Consider the following 22,471-nt stretch of genomic DNA (forward strand, 5'->3'; position numbering starts at 1 on the left):
ACTAAACATACATCATAGTTCTATATTCAGAGTAAAGTCCTGCAAATTCAATAACGACATCTATCATTGCAATATCATCCTATCTAGCAATCATGGAGTGTTCCATCTCATAAAGCATGTAAGTAAATCATCAAATCATAGCAATGTTATCCAAATCCTGAAATCATATAAGTTCTAAGTCTCAAAATGCATCAAAATAAAGTATCCATAATAATCTAAAATATAAAATCCACTGAATGTCAGACTGAGTCGAGGTGAGGCCTCACATCCTCCCCCTCTAGGCATGAACTTCCTCCTGGAGTTCATCAAAGAGGTGAGGGTACTCTGATCTCATACGTGCTGCGTCCTCCCATGAAGCCGTAACCTCATCATAACAATCCCACTGGACCCTAACCTGGTCCAGCTCTCGATCTCGAAGGGCCAATGTCCAGCGTGCCAAAATGTGAATGGGCTCCAAAGCTAGCTGCCCGTCCGACTCCACTTGCAAGGCATCCCAATCTAAAAGGTGAGACTCATCATAGATTTATTTGAGCGATTTGAGACTTTTAGATAGCTAATTTTTTCCTTAAAAACTAAGTATGCTCTTCTCTTGCATTCTCGTATGATCTGGAGAATTTAAACAGTTTAAAGGAAAATAGCTTCTAGTTAAATCTACTTTATATGTATGTGTTCTTGTAAGATTTGGGTGATTGCAGCTTTGTGGTAATATTGGAAGCTTAATAAGCATTTCCAGAGTGTCCAGAAGGCTTGAGAAAGTCAAAAGTGACTTTTACTTCACCAAAATCAGAGTTTGGAGGACACAGTGAAAAAATTAGAGTAAAATCTTTTTACTGGAGTTGTTTTCATTTCAGCTTTAGTGTTCCAACTTCTGTTAATTTTTCAGGAAAAATGATTTTTGGGTTTTCTTCCTAGCATCAAAAAACTTATGGGTTTTGGCTGGAATTTCCAAAAAATTAATAATATTTGCATAAATCAATCTTGAATAGGGCCTAAGCCATTTTTCTATTAGACAAATTCGACAACCTTTCTTAAAAGTTGCACAACTTTGACTCGAGTGTCAAAATTTTTGCAAACAAATACTTGACGGAATGTTGGAAATGAGAACTCTCCATTATTGTAGGTCTAATTGAAAAAAAAAATCATTTTTCTATCAGATATTAAAGGTTGTATCCGCTATTTTTTTTCTCTTCAAATGGTCATATCTTTCTCCTCACAACTCTGTTTTTCAAAAACTAATGTTGTTGGAAAAGTATTGAGATACATTAAGCAGCTATAAGGATAATTGTTTCAGATCTTGTCGCAAATTATTTGTATTGAAAATTTCTATTTTTTGGCCATTGGCGCCTTAAAAGAATTGTAATTTGATAAAAAGCCTTGTAATTGCACTAATTATAAAGTGCCAACCTTGTAATATTTGGGGGGGGGGGGTGATTTCTGAGACTAGTGAAAAGGGGGGGGGGTGTCTCTTGTGTCTTCTTTCTTGCACTTTTTTTGATTCTTTGCAATCTTCTTTTGTACTATTATGGATGCATCTATAGTCCCACTTTTTACACCATATAATTATTTTGAATGGAAATCTAAGATGATAATATATCTGAAAAGACATGGATATCATCATGTTACTATGGGACTTGAAACTAAACCTCAAGATGCTGCAGAAAAGATTAAATGGTTTAATAAATGTGATGAAGCTTTTGGTACTCTATGTATGTCAATCTCTCCTAACCTTCTTTTTCACATTGAATCTGGCACTACACCAAATGTAGTGTGGACCACTTTGGAAAACCTCTTTGGTAAGTAGGATGAGATAAGAGGTCATCAGTTAGAGAATGAACTCATAGGGTTGAATCCAACCAATTTTTATACTATACGAGACTTCTTCACTAAACTTAAGTCTGTAAGATTACAGTTGGAATGGTGTGGAACTAAGAAAAATGATAAGCAACTGATCTTGAGTATTCTTTCTAAGCTTGGTCCTAACTATTCAATGTTTGTTTCTACATTCTATGCTACAAAATGTGCCCTAGGTACCACATTCAAAATGCCTTCTCTAGATGAATTTGCTGCAGAACTCACTAGGGAGCAAGACAAATTGGTTCAAATGGGTACAATAAAACCCTCTAAGTCACATGCCTTAGCTGTAAATCAAGGCACAAAAGAACAAAAAGGGTCTAGTAAGCAAGATAAGAAACAAAAGAACCAAGGAGAGAAGAAAAAAGATCAGAAATCTGCTACTTCAAAAGCAGATAATCAGACCTCTTCATCAAAAGGTGAACAACCTAAGAAGGGGAAGGTCAAGTGCTCTTATTGTAAGAGGCTTGGTCATGATGAATATAAGTGTGTAAAGAAACAAATTGATCACCTTTCAAATCTTCTTGAAAAGAATAATATCAAGGTGCTTGATTCAGTCAAACAGAGTTCATAAGAAGGATCTTCTAAGGACAAAGATAAGAGTAAAGGGAAAGGAAAGGGTAAGGCCCTAGCTACTATTGCTTCACAACCCAATTTTTGGATAATTGACTCAGGTGCTTCACACCATATGGCTTCTTCAGAAGATGATTTCACCTCTTTAGAGCCATGTTCTATGCCTTCCATACTAATGGGTGATGACACTCCTGTTGAAGTACATGGGAGAGGGTCTATTGATGTGGATGAAGGAACATTTAAGGATATCCTTTGTGTTCCATCTTTATCAAATAATCTCCTATCTATTTAAGAGATCACTCACACTGGTTCTGGCAAGCGAGTTGAGTTCACACCAGATACCGTGGTAATTAGTGAAATGCATAATGGGTCTACTATTGTTGTGGGAAAAGTAGATCATCAATCTTGATTATATCAGTTTTCTCACTTTGTTCCTGACTCTCCTTTGACAATTTTACTCAGTCATGCAGATGAGATTAGTTGTCTGTGGCATCAATGATTTGGCCACTTGAACTATCGTTACTTGCAACAACTCAGTCAATAGGACATAGTTTCAGGGTTGCCCTCTATTCAATTTTCTAATGGAGTTTGCCAAGGATGTATTCTTGGTAAGCATCCTAAGGAGAAGTATGATAAAGGCAAAGCATGGAGAGCTACACAACTATTGGAGTTCGTACATAGTGACTTGGTAGGACCATTTTCACAACCATCTTTCAGCGGGGCTAAATATCTCTTAACATTTATTGATGACTTTTCAAGATTTACATGGGTTTACTTTCTCAAACAAAAGTCTAAGGTATTTGAGAATTTTCTAGATTTCAAAGCTTTTGCAGAGAAACAATCTAGGAAGTTCATCAAGATTCTGCATACAGATAATGGGGGTGAATATGTTAATAATCAGTTTGAACAATTTTGTGCTTTAGAAGGTATCAACATGCAGCACACAGTTACATATAGTCCTCAGTAGAATGGTATCATAGAACACAAGAATAGGTCTTTGAAGGAGATGGAAAATTGTATGATTCACTCCAAGTCTTTGGCACCTCAGTATTGGGTAGAGGCCATCAATTGTGCATGTTACATCTAGAACCGACTTCCTCATAAAGCTGTGAAGGGGGTAACTCCTTTTCAAGCTTGGACTAGTCAGAAACCTACAGTTAAGCATTTCAGAGTGTTTGGTTCTCTTGCATGGGCCCACATTCCAGTAGAGAAATGCAAGGCTATGGATCCGCAGAGCAAGCCTTACATATTTGTTGGGTATCTAGATGATGTCAAAGGGTATAGACTTCTCCATCCTTCTACACATGAGTTGTTCATTGAGAGGAGTGTTCTTTTTTAGGAGAGTTCTTCTATTTCTTCTCATACCACTTCTCCATCCACTATCACATTGGAGACATTGCATGAGGATGACAATTCTTCTGAGGATCTTAATCCTCTTAATCCTGATGAGGAGTCTTCTTCCTCCACTTCAGATGGTGAAAGTGATGGTGAGGATTCACATTCTTCTCACAGTCATCATTTAGAGGTTGATGATTCTCCCCCAGACTCTCCATCTTCAATACCTCTTTGGGCTCAACAAACTTTTGAGTCAGTGGGAGATTGGCTTGGTGATCCATCAGATACTAGAAGAAATAGGTCACAATTTCAGCAAGCTCCACATCTCTTCATTGCTTCAGCTTCTGATCCACAGTCATTTTTTAGAAGCTCCAAGTGTTCCTGAATGGGATGATGCAATGCAAGAAGAGTTTAATTCCTTTGAAAGGAATCACACATGAGATTTAGTTCCTCTTCCTAAGAGAAGGAAACTTGTTCAATGCAAGTGGATCTATCGAACAAAATTTGCAGTAAATGGGTCAGTTGATAAGTAGAAGGCTTTCTTGGTAGCAAAAGGCTTTTTCCAAGTTCCAGGGGTTGATTACTCTGAGACTTTTTCTCCAGTTGCTAAGATGAATTCCATCCGGCTTGTCCTTGCTATTGTTGTAGCCCATCATAGGGAAATTCATCAAATGGATGTGAAGAGTGCATTTCTTCATGGTGACCTTCAGGAGGAAATTTACATGGAGAAGCCACAAGGGTTTGTTCAAGATCCTTCACTTGTGTGTCGACTTCAAAAGTCTCTCTATGGCCTCAAACAGGCTCCTTGAGCTTGGTATGCCAAGATGGAATCCTTCCTTCTGACAGTTGGTTTTAATCGATGCCATTCTAATCCAAACTTCTACATTCTACAATAGGATGATACTCTCACATTTCTAGTTCTCTATGTTGATGACTTGTTGATCATAGGGAGTCACTCATCCATCATCAAGGTAGTGAAAACTTCTCTACATGATAGATTTTTTATGTCACACTTGGGTCTTCTACATTACTTCTTGGGAATTCAAATCACTCAATCTTCTTCAGGCATATTCTTTGGACAACCCAAGTATGCACTTGATATGCTCTCCAATCTTCGCATGGCTGATTGTAAGCCTGCACCTACTCCTTTTTTATTTGGGGTCAAACTTGAGGCTAAGTGCTCTTCACCCTTGGTTGATAGGACTTTATATTGATGACTTGTTGGGAGCCTCATCTACTTGACTCATATGAGACCTGACATTTCATATGCGGTAGGCATGGTCTCTAGATTCATGCAAGAGCCACATGAGTTGCATTGGAAAGAACCTAAATGGATTCTCCACTACATTCAGGGTACTCACAATTATGGAATTCAGTATGCAGCAGGCATAGATATTGACTTGGTGGGATATACGGATTCAGATTAGGTGGGTGATTCTCAGGATCGCAAGTCCACTTCAGGGTATTGCTTCTCACTTGGTTTTGGTCCAGTTTGTTGGTCAAGTAAGAAGCAGTCTGCAATTTCTCTTTCATCAATAGAGGCTGAGTATCGAGGGGCAGCTAATGCCACCACTAAGGCTATTTAGCTTTAGAATATTCTCACTGAGTTTGGTATTCTAGTTAGGAAGCCTACTATCATCTTTTGTGATAATCAAAGTGCTATACAGATCTCAAGAAATCTAGTTCATCACCAGAGGATGAAACACATTGAGATACATATGCACTACATTCGGGAGCTAATTCAAGAAAGCATCATTGATCTTAAGTATTGTTTTACATCAAAGTAGACTGCAGACATCTTCACCAAACCCTTCACCGAAAGCAAGTTCCTTCATTTGTGATCTCTGCTTGGGATATGACAGGGGTCTACTTCAGGAGGGGCTTTTTAGTCCTTCTTTCTTTCTCTCCTTATTTAAGGGAGGGAGGGGGGGGCGGGGGGGGGGCTAATTCCTCTTATGGGGGGGCTTCTTCTTCTGGGGGGGCTATCTATGTACATGGGTACTTAACATGGTCGTATTTGTCGGGACCCATATTTTCACCCACCTAAGCTACACTTAAGGGGGGGTGTTAGTGTAGGTTTTTTATTTTCCTTATGTTAGGGGGTATTTATTTTTCCTACACATATATTATTTAAGCTTTCTTAGGTTAATAGGAGTGGTTTATATGAGGACACATGGCGAAATACTTTAGCTACATGTGTAACTCTCCACCTCACATGGGTAGTTGAGTTACACACCCTCTTTTGGCTTGTTGTGCCACCTCTCATAACCACTATTTTGTCATTTCCTAAGTGGGTTATGGGGTAGTTGGGTTAGACACCCTCTTTTGGCCTTATGTGCCAACTTTCTCAATGATAAGTCGGTGTATTGACATGTTTTTTTATCAGGACTCATAGGTTTTTGGTATCTTTTGGGTTGCATTGTGATAGTAAAATATTGTGAATTGACTATATGCAATCCATGTTTTAAAACTAAACTTAAGAAATCATGTTTGAACTTTGTTGGTTAATTCCTACAGCCATGCCAATTTATTCCTGCAGCCAAATGGTTTGTCCTTGTGATATGCAGATTATTTAGGATTATTTCATATGTGAGTTAATGAATGTATTAGTTAAGTAAGATACATATGCATGTCCTTGTATGTTGTTTCTGTTTTAGTGTAGATAATAATTGATGCTGCGGTGGAGAATTTTCTTTTGCACCTAAGGACTGGAGAATCACGTTTAGATAGCTAGAGGTCAAACTAAAAGAGATTCAAGTGAGTGCAATCTATGGCATAATCAGAGAAGTTGTAGTTCACCATGGGATTTTAACTCTGGTACATGTTTAATTTGCAAAATATTGCTTTGGCATGCAAAGACTGTGGTTCGATTTCAGATCCATAGTTCCTGTAGCCAAGCTCTCTATTATCCCCTTCATTTGACAGCTATCTGCCTCTTGTTTTGGGTGTAACTGGAGTTGTCCATTGTAGTTTATCTTTTCTTTATAATAATCTCTTCCTTCTTTTCTGAGAGTTAGATAGAATGGAAAGGGATTGAGTAGAGTTTTTATCATGCATTCTAAATTTTCTCTCTTAGAATATATAATCATCTTTTAGGAAGAAATGAATAAAAATATGTTATTCTGATCTATTAATAGTTCTTTGTTGAGAGTTTGATATCACTCATCCAAGGGGGCCCACTTGGTGAGTGATCCTATGTTTATGATTATTGAAGTTATTTTTTACTTAGTTGCAGTAGAAGTTCATGACTGGATTGTTCCTGCAGCCACTGGAATAGACACTTTGACTGTTCCTGCAGCCAAGGCAGAATGGTGTGATTCCTATTATTTTCATTAGATCATTTCAGTAGAGTTTTGTAAAGCTTTCATTTAGCCTTTTATGATTTCCATTCCTACCTTTCCTGTAGTAATTTAGAATAATCATTTAAGGAGCTTAGTGCATATATATTGCAGACCCATTTCAAGTTTTACATTCCTGGATTGACAACTAAATGAACACCAACCATGAGAATAGTAAAGTCTACCATATGAATGTCCAAACTTCGGATTGAGATTTCAATTAGAGGTATTATTATTGTCATTATAGTTGGGGTAGACATTTTTGGTGCCACTACCGGGGATGGTGTCAAGCTAAGAGCCTTTTATGATTATTTTAGTTTCTAGTTAATTGTTTGCATTTCATGAATCTGCATGCATAATAGAAGAAGAGATGCTAAAGGTAGATTTTTGCCCACTCATACTACTCATGCAGAAGATAGTTTTCTAGATATAAACCCTTTTTTTGAGCAGTATCAAGTCCCACAAAATTTGAATCACCCTGAGTCTGAATTTCTAGAAGGTAGTCTTCAGTTTCTTTTTGGTCCACAAGAAGAAGAATTGCCTATTGTAATAACCCCCACAAGTCCAATGCAAGGGAATCCACCTCCTATTGGAAATAATCCACCACCGCCACCTAGTCCAACATTTGAGTTTCCCATCTCTAACCGGCATGATAATGCTAACCTCAAGAACATTCCAGCATCTTCACTTCCTAAATTCTATGGGTTGGTGACAGAGGATTCAGATACATTTCTGTTTGAGTTTGATGTTCTCTATAGGATTTTTGACTATACTATAGATGCCCATAGACTCAAAATTTTTCCAACCACTTTGAAGGAGTCATCCTTAAGATGGTTTATGAGCTTGGTTAGTAGCACAATCAATACATGGGATGAAATGAAATGGTTGTTTCTTGCAAAATATAAAGATTATTGTAGAGGCACTAATTGTCATGGGGATGATATCTTTAGAATGACACAAACTAAAGATGAGAGCCTTGAGGATTATCTGGAAAGGTTTTTGTTTAGTGTCAATAAGTCCAAGCATAGTACTCTAAATGAAGATTCTCTCAAATTGATATTCTTGAGGGGTATCAGTGATGAATGCACTGATTCCTTAGATCTAATGGGGGGAGGCGACATTACATAGTCTACTTGGGCTGAAATAGGACAAATTTGCAAGAAGTATTCTAGATCTACTTCTAAGAAGAATAGGAGATTTAAGCCAGGAGCACTATCATCATCATCTGGAACTGGAGTTTCTAGGTTGGAACTTAGCCATTTGTTAAAAGATTTCAAGGAGGATATTATAAACAATATGGCTACTCAGTTGGATACATTGGCAGCTAAGAAGAAGCATGAGGAAGCTGATGCGTTTCTTGTAGAATTTTGTCCTCATTGTAAGCAGTGGAAGAAAGATTGCAGATGTAAGATGGTTGCAAATGTTGAAGTACCTGATTTCAAACCAATTCAAGGGGAGGATGAACACGTCTTCTATGTTGCTTAGAGAAGACCAAATTTTCAGAGACAAGGTATGCCACCTGATCCACTTTCCTTTTCTGGTTATAGTGGTAATTCTTATGCATCAAATAACCAATGGCAACCACAGTATTCTCAAAATTTTGGTAATTATCCACATTGGTATGGATCACAAGGCCAAGGACAACAATTTGCTAATCAAATCCCCCAGTGGTAATAGCCACAGGGAAACAAGTATCCACCTCAGGGTGAAGGGAACCAATTTCAAGGGAATTGTCAACCTACCTCTCAATGGAGGGGAAACCCATAATGGTCATCCCAATCTTTTGGATATCAGCCCCCTGCTTAACAGCCACAACCTCCTGCTTTAATGCCACCTTCTATAGCCACATCACCACCTCCCAAGCCAACACAGCTACCTACTCAACCGTTGCCTAATCCAAATATCAAATCTTAGCAACAACAACAAGCTTATTCAGTTGATGCTAATCAATACCCAGCCTATTCTTTATCACTAGATGATATTCACCTTCAATCTGGAACAACACTACCTAATCCCTCTCAGCCAGTTATTACTAAGGTACAAGAAGAGCAACCAATCTTTGATCCTAAAGATGTAATACCTCAAAATCAAATATTACCACCATTTCACCATAGATTGAAAGACAAAGAAGTTTCAATTGATCAACAACAAATCTTTGATATTCTTGATCAATTGAAGCACATTTGTGTTAAAATTCCATTGCTGCAAGCAATAAAGGATGTTCCAATATATGGTAAAGCATTGAGAGAGACATGCCTAAAGAAACCTGGTAGAAAGAAAAATGATCCACGAATAGTTTATGTTATGGGTCAATTGGCTGATATTATGTTAGGAAAAATTGTTATTCCAAAGTATTCTGATCTAGATAGTCCTGTTGTAAGTATAGTCATTAATGGCAATCAAATAAAAAATGTTTTAGTTGATCTAGGGGCAGCCATTAATGTAATGACAAGGGAAGTAATGAAACATCTAGAGATAGATAGTTTAAGGGCTACACCCACAATTCTCCAACTTGTTGATGGCTTTGCAGTAAAACCTGATGGTATAATAGAAGATATACTGGTCATTCTAGATTCCTGGGAATGTCTTTCAGACTTTATGATTTTATCCCTAAAAGCAACATTGGGGGGATATCTAGTGATTTTGGGAAGAGCATGGCTTGCCACAGCTGATGCATATATTAGGTGTAGATCAAGAGACATGACTATTTTAGATGGAAGTTCCACAAAAATATTGGCCTTGTATTCCCCTGCACAACCTCAGCTTGAGTAGCAGCAAGCTATTTGGCCTATTTTGGGAGAGGAATCTAAAGAAATTGACTCTATTAATCACTTTATGATGATTAATTGAGTGCCACTCATGCAGTTATATGATGAAGAATCAATCCTTTATAAGGTCTTGATAAATAAATTAATAGAAGACCACAAATTGCAAGAATTGGTTCCGAATATTGCTGGGTTGGACTTTCCTACAGCCACTGATATCTTGCATACCTTGTTGTCATAGGAATTGTCATATTCTCATGTTTCTGATATAAATTAGATTGATCTTACTATCAAGATAGAGGTTGAATTAAATAAATATTTGAACATCAATAAGAATATAGTAGATACTCAGAAGGATAGCCTGGTGGACTTGCTAAAACTGTATAGAAATGCCTTTGCATGGGATTACAAGCATATGAATGGAATTGATCCAGCAGTTTGTACTCATCACATTTACATAAAAGATGAGTGTTGCCCCCTCAAACAACCTCAAAGAAGAGTCAATCCTACCCTGAAGGAGATAGTTAAAGAAGAATTGAAAAAATTGTTGAAAGTTGGGTTTATCTATTCTATCTTTGACAGTTAATGGGTATCACCTTTGGTGATAGTTCCTAAAAAGGGAAGCAAATGGAGAGTATGTGTTGATTATATAGCTTTGAACTTAGCCACAAGGAAGGATCATTTTCCACTGCTTTTTGTGGATCAGGTATTGGATTCTCTTACTGGTAAGAGATATTTTTCATTTCTAGATGGATTTAGTGGCTATAATCAGATACAAATAGCTCCTAAGGATCAGGAGAAAACAACATTTACTTGTCCATGGGGCACTTATGCATATTCCGTTCTTCCTTTTGGGTTGTGTAATGCTCTAGCCACTTTTCAAAGGGTAGTCATCAATATTTTTTTTTATATTTCTCAAGACATTATGGAAATTTACATGGATGACTTTACAACCTATGGTTCTAAATTGGATCAAGCATTGGGTAATTTGAAGAAAGTTTTGCAGCCGTGTGAAGACTACAAATTGTCTCTAAATAGTGAAAGATGTTTCATTATGATAGAAGAAGGAATAGTCCTTGGTCATCATATATTTGTACAAGGCATACAAGTGGATCCAACAAAGATTGAGGTTATTCAGCATATTAATGACCCTGTGAAGCAGAAAGACATGAGAAGTTTTCTTGGCCATGCTGGATACTACAGAAGGTTTATCAAAGATTTCAACAAAATTGCAAGTCCCTTATATACAATGCTTACTAAAGATGCAGAATTTAAATGGACCTTAGCATGCAATGAAGCTTTTTTAAAGCTTAAGCATGCTTTGACTCAAGCACCAATTCTAAAAGGACCTAATTGGTCTCTACCATTCCAAATCTAAACTGATGCATCTGATTATGCTATAGGAGCAATGCTAGGACAAAAAGTTGACAAGTTGGAAAATGCAATATATTATATCAACAAGAATTTGCAAGGACCTGAATTGAATTATATAGTTATTGAAAAGGAAATGCTAGCTGTCATATATACCCTTAACAAGTTTAGATACTATATTATAGGGTATCCCATATTTGTGCATACAGATCATACTGTAATTAGATATCTCATGAATAAGTCATCCATCACCGGTAGACTGGCTCGCTAGTTATTGTTGTTGCAGGAATTTGATATCACAGTTATTGATAAGCCAGGGAAGTCTAATGTTGTTGCAGATTATCTTTCACATCTTCAATTGTAGGAAGACTCTACAATGATAGATGACACTTTTCCAAATGAGCATTTGTTTCTCATACAAGCTCATACTCCTTGGTATGCTGATATTGCCAACTATTTAGCTGTAGCTAAAATGCCAAATTCTTTTTCTCCTAAGGAAATAAGGTTGCTAGTTGAAAAAAGTTTTAACTTTTAATGGATTGCTGATTGTTTATTTTATACTAGACCTGATCAAGTCATGTGAATATGTGTCATAAAGGATGAAACATATGACATCTTGCATGCATTTCATGATGAGCCATGTGGAGGTCATTTTGCTACCAAAAGGACAGCACTGAAAATACTCAATACTGGTTATTATTGGCCTACACTACACAAGGATGCAGCTCAGTACACAAGGAAGTGTGACAGATGTCAGTGAATGGGCAGACCTACAAAATCTGATGAGATGTCACTATATCCTCAAATATCTGTTACACCATTTGATAAAAGGGGATTAGATTTTGTTGGCCCCATTGTTCCACCTTCTAATGGCAAATCTTATATCTTGGTATGTATAGACTATGTGTCAAAATGGGTAGGAGCTAGAGCTATGCAACATGCAAGAGATAATAAGGTAGCCGAATTTCTCTATGAAGAAATATTTACAAGATATGGAGTACCTAAGGAAATTGTCTCAGATCAGGAACCTCAATTTACATCAACATTGATAAAAGCTTTGGTCAATGAATACAATATAAGACACAGGAAATCTACTCCATATCATCCACAGTCTAATGGCCAAGTAGAAGTTACCAATAGAGAGCTTGAGGCTATTCTTACAAAAATAATGTCTATCCACAAGAAAGATTGGTCTAATCAGCTTTCAGAGGCAATTTGGGCATATAGAACAACATGGAAAATGGCAATTGGATTCACACCTTTTGAGATGGTTTATGGCAAAACAACAATGATGCCTATTGAATTTGAGCATAAAACCTTGAGAACAGCTCTACAACTGAATATGACATTGTCTGAAGCACAGAAGGAATGCATTCAACAATTAAATGCTCTTGATGAATGGAGAAAGATAGCTGTTCAACAGACAGAGTTGATTCAAAACCAAACAGCCAGATGGCATGATAAATATATCAGAGAAAAGAAATTCAAAGGTGGTGATTGGGCACTCTTGTATGATTCTAGATATAAGGATGCTATGGAAAAACTCCAAACAAGGTGGTTAGGTCCTTATGAGGTAGAAGAAGTTTTTCACAATGGAGTAGTCTGGTTGTCCACAATAGATCTTGTTCGATTTAAACTCTTAGTGAATGGACACTGACTACGACTTTATCACAAGCCAGCTACTAGAGAAGAGTTCCTGCAATAGTTTGCTCCTCAAAATGAAATACAAGTTCCTACAACAACTGGCAACGTTCCTGCAGCAACTGTCAATGCTTCGGTATCAATTCATGAGCTTCTTGTTACATTTGAGCATGTCGATAAAAGTGATGAACTTATTTACTGTATCATAATAAAATATTTCCATGAGGAATATTGTTCTCCATACATAAAGTTCCATCCACTACACTCCATCCCACTTTCTTACTTGTCACTTCATTTCATTTTGCCATCATTTTTGCCCAATTGCAGGTATGTGTATATTGTACTTTATTTTAATTATGCATTTCTTAGGTCATTATGATTTTAATCCTATTTTAATCCACTCCAAACCCAAAATCTCATCAGCCTATGTGGACATGTGCTAGGTTAAGTTGGGGGGGGGGGGGTACTTTATGGTCCTTTTTCCCAGGAAGATTTATTATCCCGAACTAATTTCCTAACTGACATTACTTATGATGATTATTATTTTATGTGAGTGAATAATAAGTTCTTCAACCAAATTTAAGATATGTAGATTTTAGCTTTTGTGAATCTGTCAAACATTTTGGTGAAGCTGCTGAAGTATCAGAGTAAAAGATGGGTGGTGATCTGATTCACCACGAACCAACTGTTCATCAAGGGTTGTTGTAGGATGTTTTCTGTGTGTATTATTTCCAAAACCACGGCTGGTTGGATTATTTCTTGAGAATCAAGGATTTCAATGACGAAATAGCTGTGGAATTTATGCATTCTTTTTATGAAGGAGAAGCTATAGTTAAGGGGTTGAGGGTAATTGCTATAGAGTAGCGAATTGTAGAGGTCACAGGGTTGCTGCAGGAAAGAGAACTCTTTCTAGAATCGAAGGATGCAAGGAGTGCCAGGGCAGTGTTCACAATTTCTACTGATAGACCCTTAATGGTGGATAAGCAAGGGACTAGGAGAGTTTCTTTGCCAGTACATTGGCCTCAAGTAGCTCTGTATATTATGAAATATATTACCTGTGAAGGACAATATTCAAATCTACATTCACCTCACTTCAAGTTACTTAGTCATCTGTGTCATGACCGATGATTTAATGTCCCAAATTTCTTGTATCATCTCATTTCTATAAGTGCTAAGGAGACTAAAAAATATGGAAATCGATCTGTTAGCCATCATGGACTGGTGAAGTTGCTGGTACAATGGTCCCTGAGAGATGTTTCATAGATGGAATGGGGTGTGTTTGAGGATATTCTACAATTTAGGGTAGATGAAGCCCCTATTGAAAATAATCCATCAATTCAAGAAGAGATAGTTGCAGAAGGTCTTTCTAGTGAAGATGAGGGTTTGCTGGTTGCTGAAGGAGCTGCAATTATTTTAGAAGAAAATATTGAAGTAGAGTCAATTGAAGGACAACCCTCTACCTCTCTTCAAGGAGGTTCACCTATTTTGCAAAGGGAAGGAAAAGAATTGGAAAAGGAGGAGTCAGATGAAGAATTTGTTATCCGGCCACAGGAAGCGCATATCCCTCTTGTAGCCAAGAGGCGTCAAACAAAAACAAAAACTCCTACGTCTGTTTCAAAAGTGTATGTGAGGAGAACAAGGAGGACACAGAAGACTCAACCAGTGAGTAATCCAGTAGAGGTGATTGCAGTAGAAACTTCAGAAGAAGAAGATGCTGCAGAGAAGGAAATTCAAGAAAACCCTACAGAAGAGGAAATTCAAGAGAACCCTATAGAAGAGGAAATTCAAGAGAACCCTATAGAAAAGGAAATTCAAGAGAACCCTGTAGAAGAGGAAATGCAAGAAAATCCTATAGGAGAAGAAATCCAAGAAGAAATTTAGGAAGAAATTGTAATGGATAAGCTTGCAAATCTAACTTCAGTGGCATTGCAATGTGAGGAGATTATTGATGATGTTCCACAGCAACTTGAATAAAATGTGGGAGATATGGCAATCCAAAATGAGGAAGTTACTGAAGAAATCCCATGGTCTAAGGTAGGACCTATAAAAACTCCTTCATCCCTAACTAGTTTATCAATTGGTTTAACATTCTTTAGGCAATGGGAAATAGAGAAGGATAGGTTGCAAGGGATAATTAATAAGTAGCAAAAATAGATTGAGAAGAAAGATAATAGAATTAAAGAATTGGAGACTAAGGTAGAAGAGATTTATGGTATGGTTCCTGAGATAATGCAGTGTAGGGATCCCCTAAGAATTTATGCAATGCACTTGAAAGAACGGTATCTGAATTTCAGATTAAACAGCATTGTAAGGGATCTTAATCCATCCTTGGAAACACCTCAGGAATTCTATCATGCTTATCAAACCTCCCCACATGCTATAAGGAATCTGTTATGTGAATTATATTTACATAACTATGCTGTACTCTAGGACAGAGAATGGAATCCTTTGTTGTACATTGGGGATATCCATCTCAGATCTCTAATGTCTTGGATACAAAATGAGATGATTATAGGACCACAAGCTAGGGAGTTTGAAAAATTGGAACTTGACTGTCTATTCCCATTGAGGAGGGAATCAGAAGCACCTAGGGTTCTGTATTATGATTAGCAAAAGTTGCTAATAAGAGATGATGTTAGTAAGATAGTACTTCCAATAAGAGAGGAAGTCTATCAAGCGTATGAGCAATTGGTTTAGACCCATAGGGCAACAAAACTAGAAGGACTAACTCAATGCTGGAATCATCTACCAGATCATTTAAAACTGGGAGAACCCTACTCATTACAGAATTTTCATGCAGCTATATAGAGAGCCTCCAAGTACATACAGCTAGGTAGGGAGAAATCCAATAATTGGTTGCCATTAATCTTTCAGCCTCATATCCTTATGTGGCCACTTTTGGCATGCCAACCAACAGAACATAATTATGATGTAGATGTGGAAGAAATAGCTAGATGGTCCAGGTTGGAGAAAATGAAGGGATTTTATTGGAATTTTCTTTTGAAGGGAACCAGACAGGAAACTGTTGGTGATTTCAGAGTTTCAGCCAAAAACAGAAATTTTCCTTTTGCTGTAGGAGCAACAAACCCTTAAAGTTGGGGGGCATGATAAGTCGATGTATTGACATGTTCTTTTATCAGGACTCTTACGTTTTTGGTATCTTTTGGGTTGCATTGTGATAGTAAAATATTGTGAATTGACTATATGTAATCCATGTTTTAAAACTGAACTTAAGAAATCATGTTTGAACTTTGTCGGTTAATTCCTACAGCCATGCCAATTTATTCCTGCAGCCAAATGGTTTGTCCCTGTGATATGCAGATTATTTAGGATGATATCATATGTGAGTTAATGAATGTATTAGTTAAGTAAGATACATATGCATGTCCTTGTATGTTGTTTCTATTTTAGTGTAGATAATAATTGATGCTGCGGTGGAGAATTTTCTTTCATGCCTAAGGACTGGAGAATCACATTTAGATAGCTGGAGGTAAAACTGAATGAGATTCAAGTGAGCACAATCTATGGCATAATCGGAGAAGTTGTACTTCACCATGGGAGTTTAACTCTGGTGCATGTTTAATTTGCAAAATATCACTTTGGTATGAAAAAACTATGGTTCGGTTTCAGATCCACAGTTCCTGCAGCCAAGCTCTCTGTTATCCCCTTCATCTGACAGCTATCCACCTCTTCTTCTGGGCGTAACTGGAGTTGTCCATTGTAGTTTATCTTTTCTTTATAATAAGCTCTTCCTTCTTTTATGAGAGTTAGACAGAATGGAAAGGGATTGAGCAGAATTTTTGTCATGCATTTTGAATTTTCTCTCTTAGAATATGTAATCATCTTTCAGAAAGAAATGAATAAAAATATGTTATTCTGATCTATTAATAGTTCTTTGCTGAGAGTTTGATATCACTCATCCAAGGGGGCCCACCTAGTGAGTGATCCTATGTTTATGATTATTGAAGTTAGTTTTTACTTAGTTGCAGTAGAAGTTCATGACTGGATTGTTCCTACAACCACTGGAAATAGATCCTTTGACTGTTCCTACAGCCAAGGCAGAACGGTGTGATTCCTGTTATTTTCATTAGATCATTTTAGCAGAGTTTTGTAAAGCTTTCATTTAGCCTTTTATGATTTCCATTCCTACCTTTCCTACAATAATTTAGAATAATCATTTAAGGAGATTAGTGCATATATATTGCAGACCCATTTCAAGTTTTACGTTCTTGGATTGACAACTAAATGAACACTAGCCATGAGAATAGTAAACTCGACCATATGAATGTCCAAACTTCAGATTGAGATTTCAATTAGAGGTATTATTATTATCATTATAGTTGGGGTAGACACTCAATTCCTTTTTTATCTTCATGTAAGGAGGTTATGCCACATGTTTTGGCATTTACCAAGAAGGTAAAACCTCCCACTTTTTATGGGGAATAGGAGTTAATGCACCCCTTGGATGTATATTCTTATATTTTTCTATATAATAACAACTATACTCTCACCTTCACTAGTTTAGTGATATCTTGATGAGAGTCTTCTCCAAACTCTCTTCTTTGTCTCTATTTCTCTCTCATATCAAAATTATCTTCATTTAGCTATTTTGATCTTCGATCATCTGTTGCTTGAGGAGTTGCATGTGATCTACGACTGACATCAGGTCTTGGCTCAGTTCTCACTTCTCACAGAATCTCACATGCACTTGGGCATTTCAATTGACAAATGAGGCAACGTGCATGAAACAAGGTATTTCTTTGAACATCCTACTTTGAATCTTGTTCATCTGGAATGGCATCAACTTCAAAGACTATAGAGAGATTAATGATTACTTTTGAGCCTATGGAAGTTGTAGAGGCAGAACAAATTATGTCGTATAATGCATTATCACAAGTTCTGAGTGGAGTTTTGGTCAAAGTTGATTTGTCTAGTTATATTGACTGTAAGATAGAATACTTAGGATCTCTATACATTTATACTCAGTTGAAATCACTTTGTGATGATAACGGAAAGATTGAAACAAAGTATGCTAAGGTTTTTGAAAAGGGTTTTCATAATGCCGCTTACTTTCTTGAAGATTTCAAGGAAGACCTTATTAGAATTATTTTGAGTCGAGCTCATGGAGAGAACATGTATTTAGAAAGAACTCACACAATAACTAAGGAAGCCATTCAGGTTGTAACTGGTTATTTCTCAACTAGTGAAGTACCTGTTCTCAAACAAATTTCAAAAGATATGGTATTCTCTTTAATTGTTTCTACTTTTGATGGGCGTGCCTTCTCTATTAACATTATTAAAGATCCTGCAGTGAAACTAGCAACAATGGTGATAGGCTACCGATTATTTTATTGTAGTAGACTTAATAGTGTTCCATCCATAGCAGTTCATACAACTCACATAATGATTTCTGATAATGCAAATTATGATCTATGTAAAGCTATCAGGAGTCAACTATTTCTAAATTTGCAATCTATTAAAAAGGATAATAGTCAAAAGTTCAAATATGGGCAGCTATTAGTTGGGTTATTTTTCTATTTCCAGAACCTTCTATCGGGAATCAGAGACATTGAATGGTCAAAAGACCTACCAATCACTGCACAAATCAAGAACAACATTAAGGCTGTAAAGAGTACTTTCCTTGTAGCCATGAATAAGTATTTTAATGAATTTTAGAAAAATACGAGCATGATAATGAGACTACCAGAAGAAGTGGTGGCACTTTGCAAAAGACATAGTCTTTAATGTTACCACTGACTTTTGCTTGATGCAAGAAATTGAGCCAAGAGAAGAAGAGATGGAAGACATGATTTATGAGTTGAACTATGATCTACTAGTTGGTTATGCTAATACCCTATTAGCATCTTCCAAAGACAAAAGGAAGGAAAAATTGGACATTGTGGCAGTCCAAGCTACACCAGTAGAAACCAGTACTACTCCTATTACTAATGTGAAAGGAAAGAAAAAGAAAATTGACTCACCTCCAGTGATAAAGACTACAAGGGTGACTCGAAGTGTCCTAACCAAAAAGGAACTGACACCTAAAGTATATACAAAGAAGGAGAATGCACCAAAGAAGAGAAATCAAAAACTTATTCTCCAACCAGAATTTGAAGGTTCAGATACTGAAGAAGAACCTAAGAAGATGAAGGCTACTAGTCGAGTAGAAAAAATAGTTAAGGAAGTGCCAAAGGGAACTGTGCCTATTGATATAGCATATTTCAAGCCTGAAACCCATTTTAAAAGAACAATGAAGACACTAGGAAGGAATGGGTTTAACAATGCAAAAGACCATTTTGATTCCTTCACTATAAATGAGAAAGAGCAAGTCATCCAATAGGTAATCACTCATTTGTGTCATTATAGTAGATATCCACTTGAACTGGAAAAGGATATCTCAAATTCTTTGTACACTATTCTTTTGGATAAATGGGAGGAAGCTATAAAATTAGAAAAAGAAATCATTGATGAGGTATTTGTACAATATTTTCCTAAACTTTCTAAAGATGATATTGGTGCTTTAGTTTCTCAATACAAATCTCAGTTTACGTTCAAAGCAAGAAGACTGAAGTTACTCAGTGGAAAGAGGGTAATTATTGAAACTAAGACCCATCAAATAGCTTGTGAAATCAAAAGAATGGAAGAACTCATCCAATCCTCTATGAATGAGGATAATGTTGTTGATGATGTTAATCAACCAGAAATGGATGAAGAAGAGATTGTTCAAGATGATGAGGTCTATCCTATCAACAAGAAGGAAGACTCTATTATTCATCTTGTTGATGATGTTTAGGACACAATTGATCTATCTGAAGACAACACTGCACCAAATATGGAGCCTCCTACAATTACTGATGTACAGGTTACCTTAGTTGAGCAACCATCAACTCAACTAAAAGTGGACAATCCACTGGAAATAGAACAACTGGAGAAACCCCAATCTCCACCAGTCACTGAAGATAATAAGAAGGATTCTACTGAAAAGGTTGTCACACAGTCCTTCGAAAAGGAGACAGAGAATAATACAAAGAAAGCAATCATTAAGGTTGTATCCTCTGAACCAGCAAAGCAAAAGTAACTTGATGAGGATGATGATGATTCTTTAAGTATTTCAGGATCTATTGAGATGAACAACATGAGTGCATCATAAATAATGAAGATTGCAAGTGTCATGCAATCTAAAGTGCATAAGAAGAGACTGAAAGAGCAAAGTGTTGAAGCTGAAACAATTAAAATTGCAGTAGATATTTTATCTGGTATGCTACCAAAAACATCTATAGCACATCTACCTACACCTATTATCAAACTTGGTTAGTTAGTTGCAGATGCATCTGATCAAATCAAGTCACTAGAGGATGCTGCTCAACTCTATGTTGAAAAGAGTCACAAGAAGTATGGAGAAAAACTGGCAAAGGATATTGATAGTGGAAAAATGGCTTTGTCACACAATAAAGATTTGTTGAGTAAAGCTATTGAAATGGGATAAAAGTATCTTTCTTCCACCTATAATGTTTCCTTCTTTTATTCTAACATTTCAAAAAGACAAACAGAAATAGAGGAAGAGCTGGAAAGGGTATGCAAGGCAAATGTCCCACTTCAGGACTCTATATTTGCCTTTAGCAAATCTGTTGATGATTTGCATAATAGGTTGGATATCTATGATAATGAGAAGGCAAAGAGACTTCAGTCTCTCAAGGAACTTAAGAGTCTTCTCACATCACAAGTAAACATACTTCAGAGAGCCTACTCAAATGCAGAAGCTATCTTAGCAACTCCTGAAACCTGCACACTAGACTCAATGGAAGAATTCCATTCACAGCTGATGTCTACATCTGAGTATACTGAGAATATGTTGGAGTCATGGATAAATGCTTTATCACAATTGAAGAAAAGCTACAATGTTATTTTCATGAGAATTGCTTATGCCTAAACTTTCATTCAAGTTTTTCAGTTATTTGTGTATATGCTAAACACTTTGATACTATATATATAGCTTTCTCAATTTGGCATTTTTGTCAAAGGGGGAGTACAAATATGTATGTGTGTTTTCAAAAATTTTGTATAATGTATGCATTAAGGGGGAGTATGAGTATATGTGTAAATTTGATGTGTATTCACACTTAGTGGTATTACTGTAAAATTTTCTAAGTATTGCCATCAATACAAAAGGGGGAGATTGTTGGCATGATGATTATTGTAATATACTCATCATATATTGTCATTGGTGAAACACTCACACACACACACACATGACTATATTGACTACCGGTGTAACTTCAATTATTTACACTGCCAACTGGTATACTTAGTGGTTAATCTCTAAGCGGTACCTTGTGATAACCGGTATGTGCATAAGAGATAACCTGTGGTTATACTAAGTCGACATCAAGATGAAGATCGAGTTGGAGATCAAGTGGAGATTCAAGGACAACGGTTCATATGTTTAACTCAAACTGGTATTTGGTAATTTTGTGATGAGTTACCACATTTCGTGATGAGTTACTAGCACTGACTGCTTGGCGGTAATTTTTGTGATGAGTTATGATCACTTGTCCTGATACACTGTACCTAGGAAATTGTGTTATGATTTCTTAAGGCCGACATGAAATCATAAGGTCTATATATTGACATCACAATGGATTATTTGATATAAGTGAAAGTGTTATGTTATGTGGGAAGGTCAAAAGAAAAAGAGTTAAGTTGCAGAGCATGCAGAATAGCAGTGTTGAATATGTTTAGAATGATTTGATCAAAAAATTATTGTGCTACTCAGAACAAATCAAACCGATCCTGTTGTTTTCTAACAATTACAACAGAATCAAATCCCCTAACTGGGTAAGCTCTAAGAAGATTCAATGTATAAATCCTCTAACAGGGTGATCCATTAGTTTGGATTCAAAAATCCTCCACCGAGGTTACTCCTAACAGTGTACTACCTTTAATAGGGTATAAGCTTCTAATCAAGCTTTGGGATCTCTAACAAGATTCGCTCCTAGCAGAGCACTTTGTAGACCTTAACTGGTTAGTTATCTATTAGTGTAGATAGTTAACTTGTGAGTTCCATCTCACCATGGTTTTTACCTATTTGGGTTTTCCACGTACAAACACTTATGTTATGGTGGATGCTTTACTTTTTGTGGATGTTGTTATATCATTTTGGATTGCATGCATTGTGTTCAAAAGCTTTGTTAAGTTCATCTATTGGTTAGTTTTTGAAGTAGTTTTAGTTTTGGTGTCAGTGATTCACCCCCCCCTCTTAGTGTTTTTCAAGTCCATCACCATAGTCCTTGCTTCTCATTCATTATCTCTTTTTTCCTTGGAATTAGAAGTGTGAGGTCTAGTTGTGTCTATAAGTGTGGAACTTTCATTTGGATATGGTCTATCTATGAATCTTTTAATGAAATATTTTAGGTGACCTTCATCGTCATTTTCTTCACTTTTTATCATTGTCTTGAACACCTCTCTTGAAACATTCAAATGTAACAAAACTCTATTACTTTCTACCAATGACAACTCCAATAAAATATGACATGTTTCTTGTGCTCCAATGTCTTTGTCAATGAGGGTTTCTATTAGAAGTCTCATGTATGCCCTTTA

The sequence above is a fragment of the Cryptomeria japonica genome, chromosome 4 (genome assembly GCF_030272615.1).
Source record: "Cryptomeria japonica chromosome 4, Sugi_1.0, whole genome shotgun sequence".
NCBI classification, from domain to species: domain Eukaryota; kingdom Viridiplantae; phylum Streptophyta; class Pinopsida; order Cupressales; family Cupressaceae; genus Cryptomeria; species Cryptomeria japonica.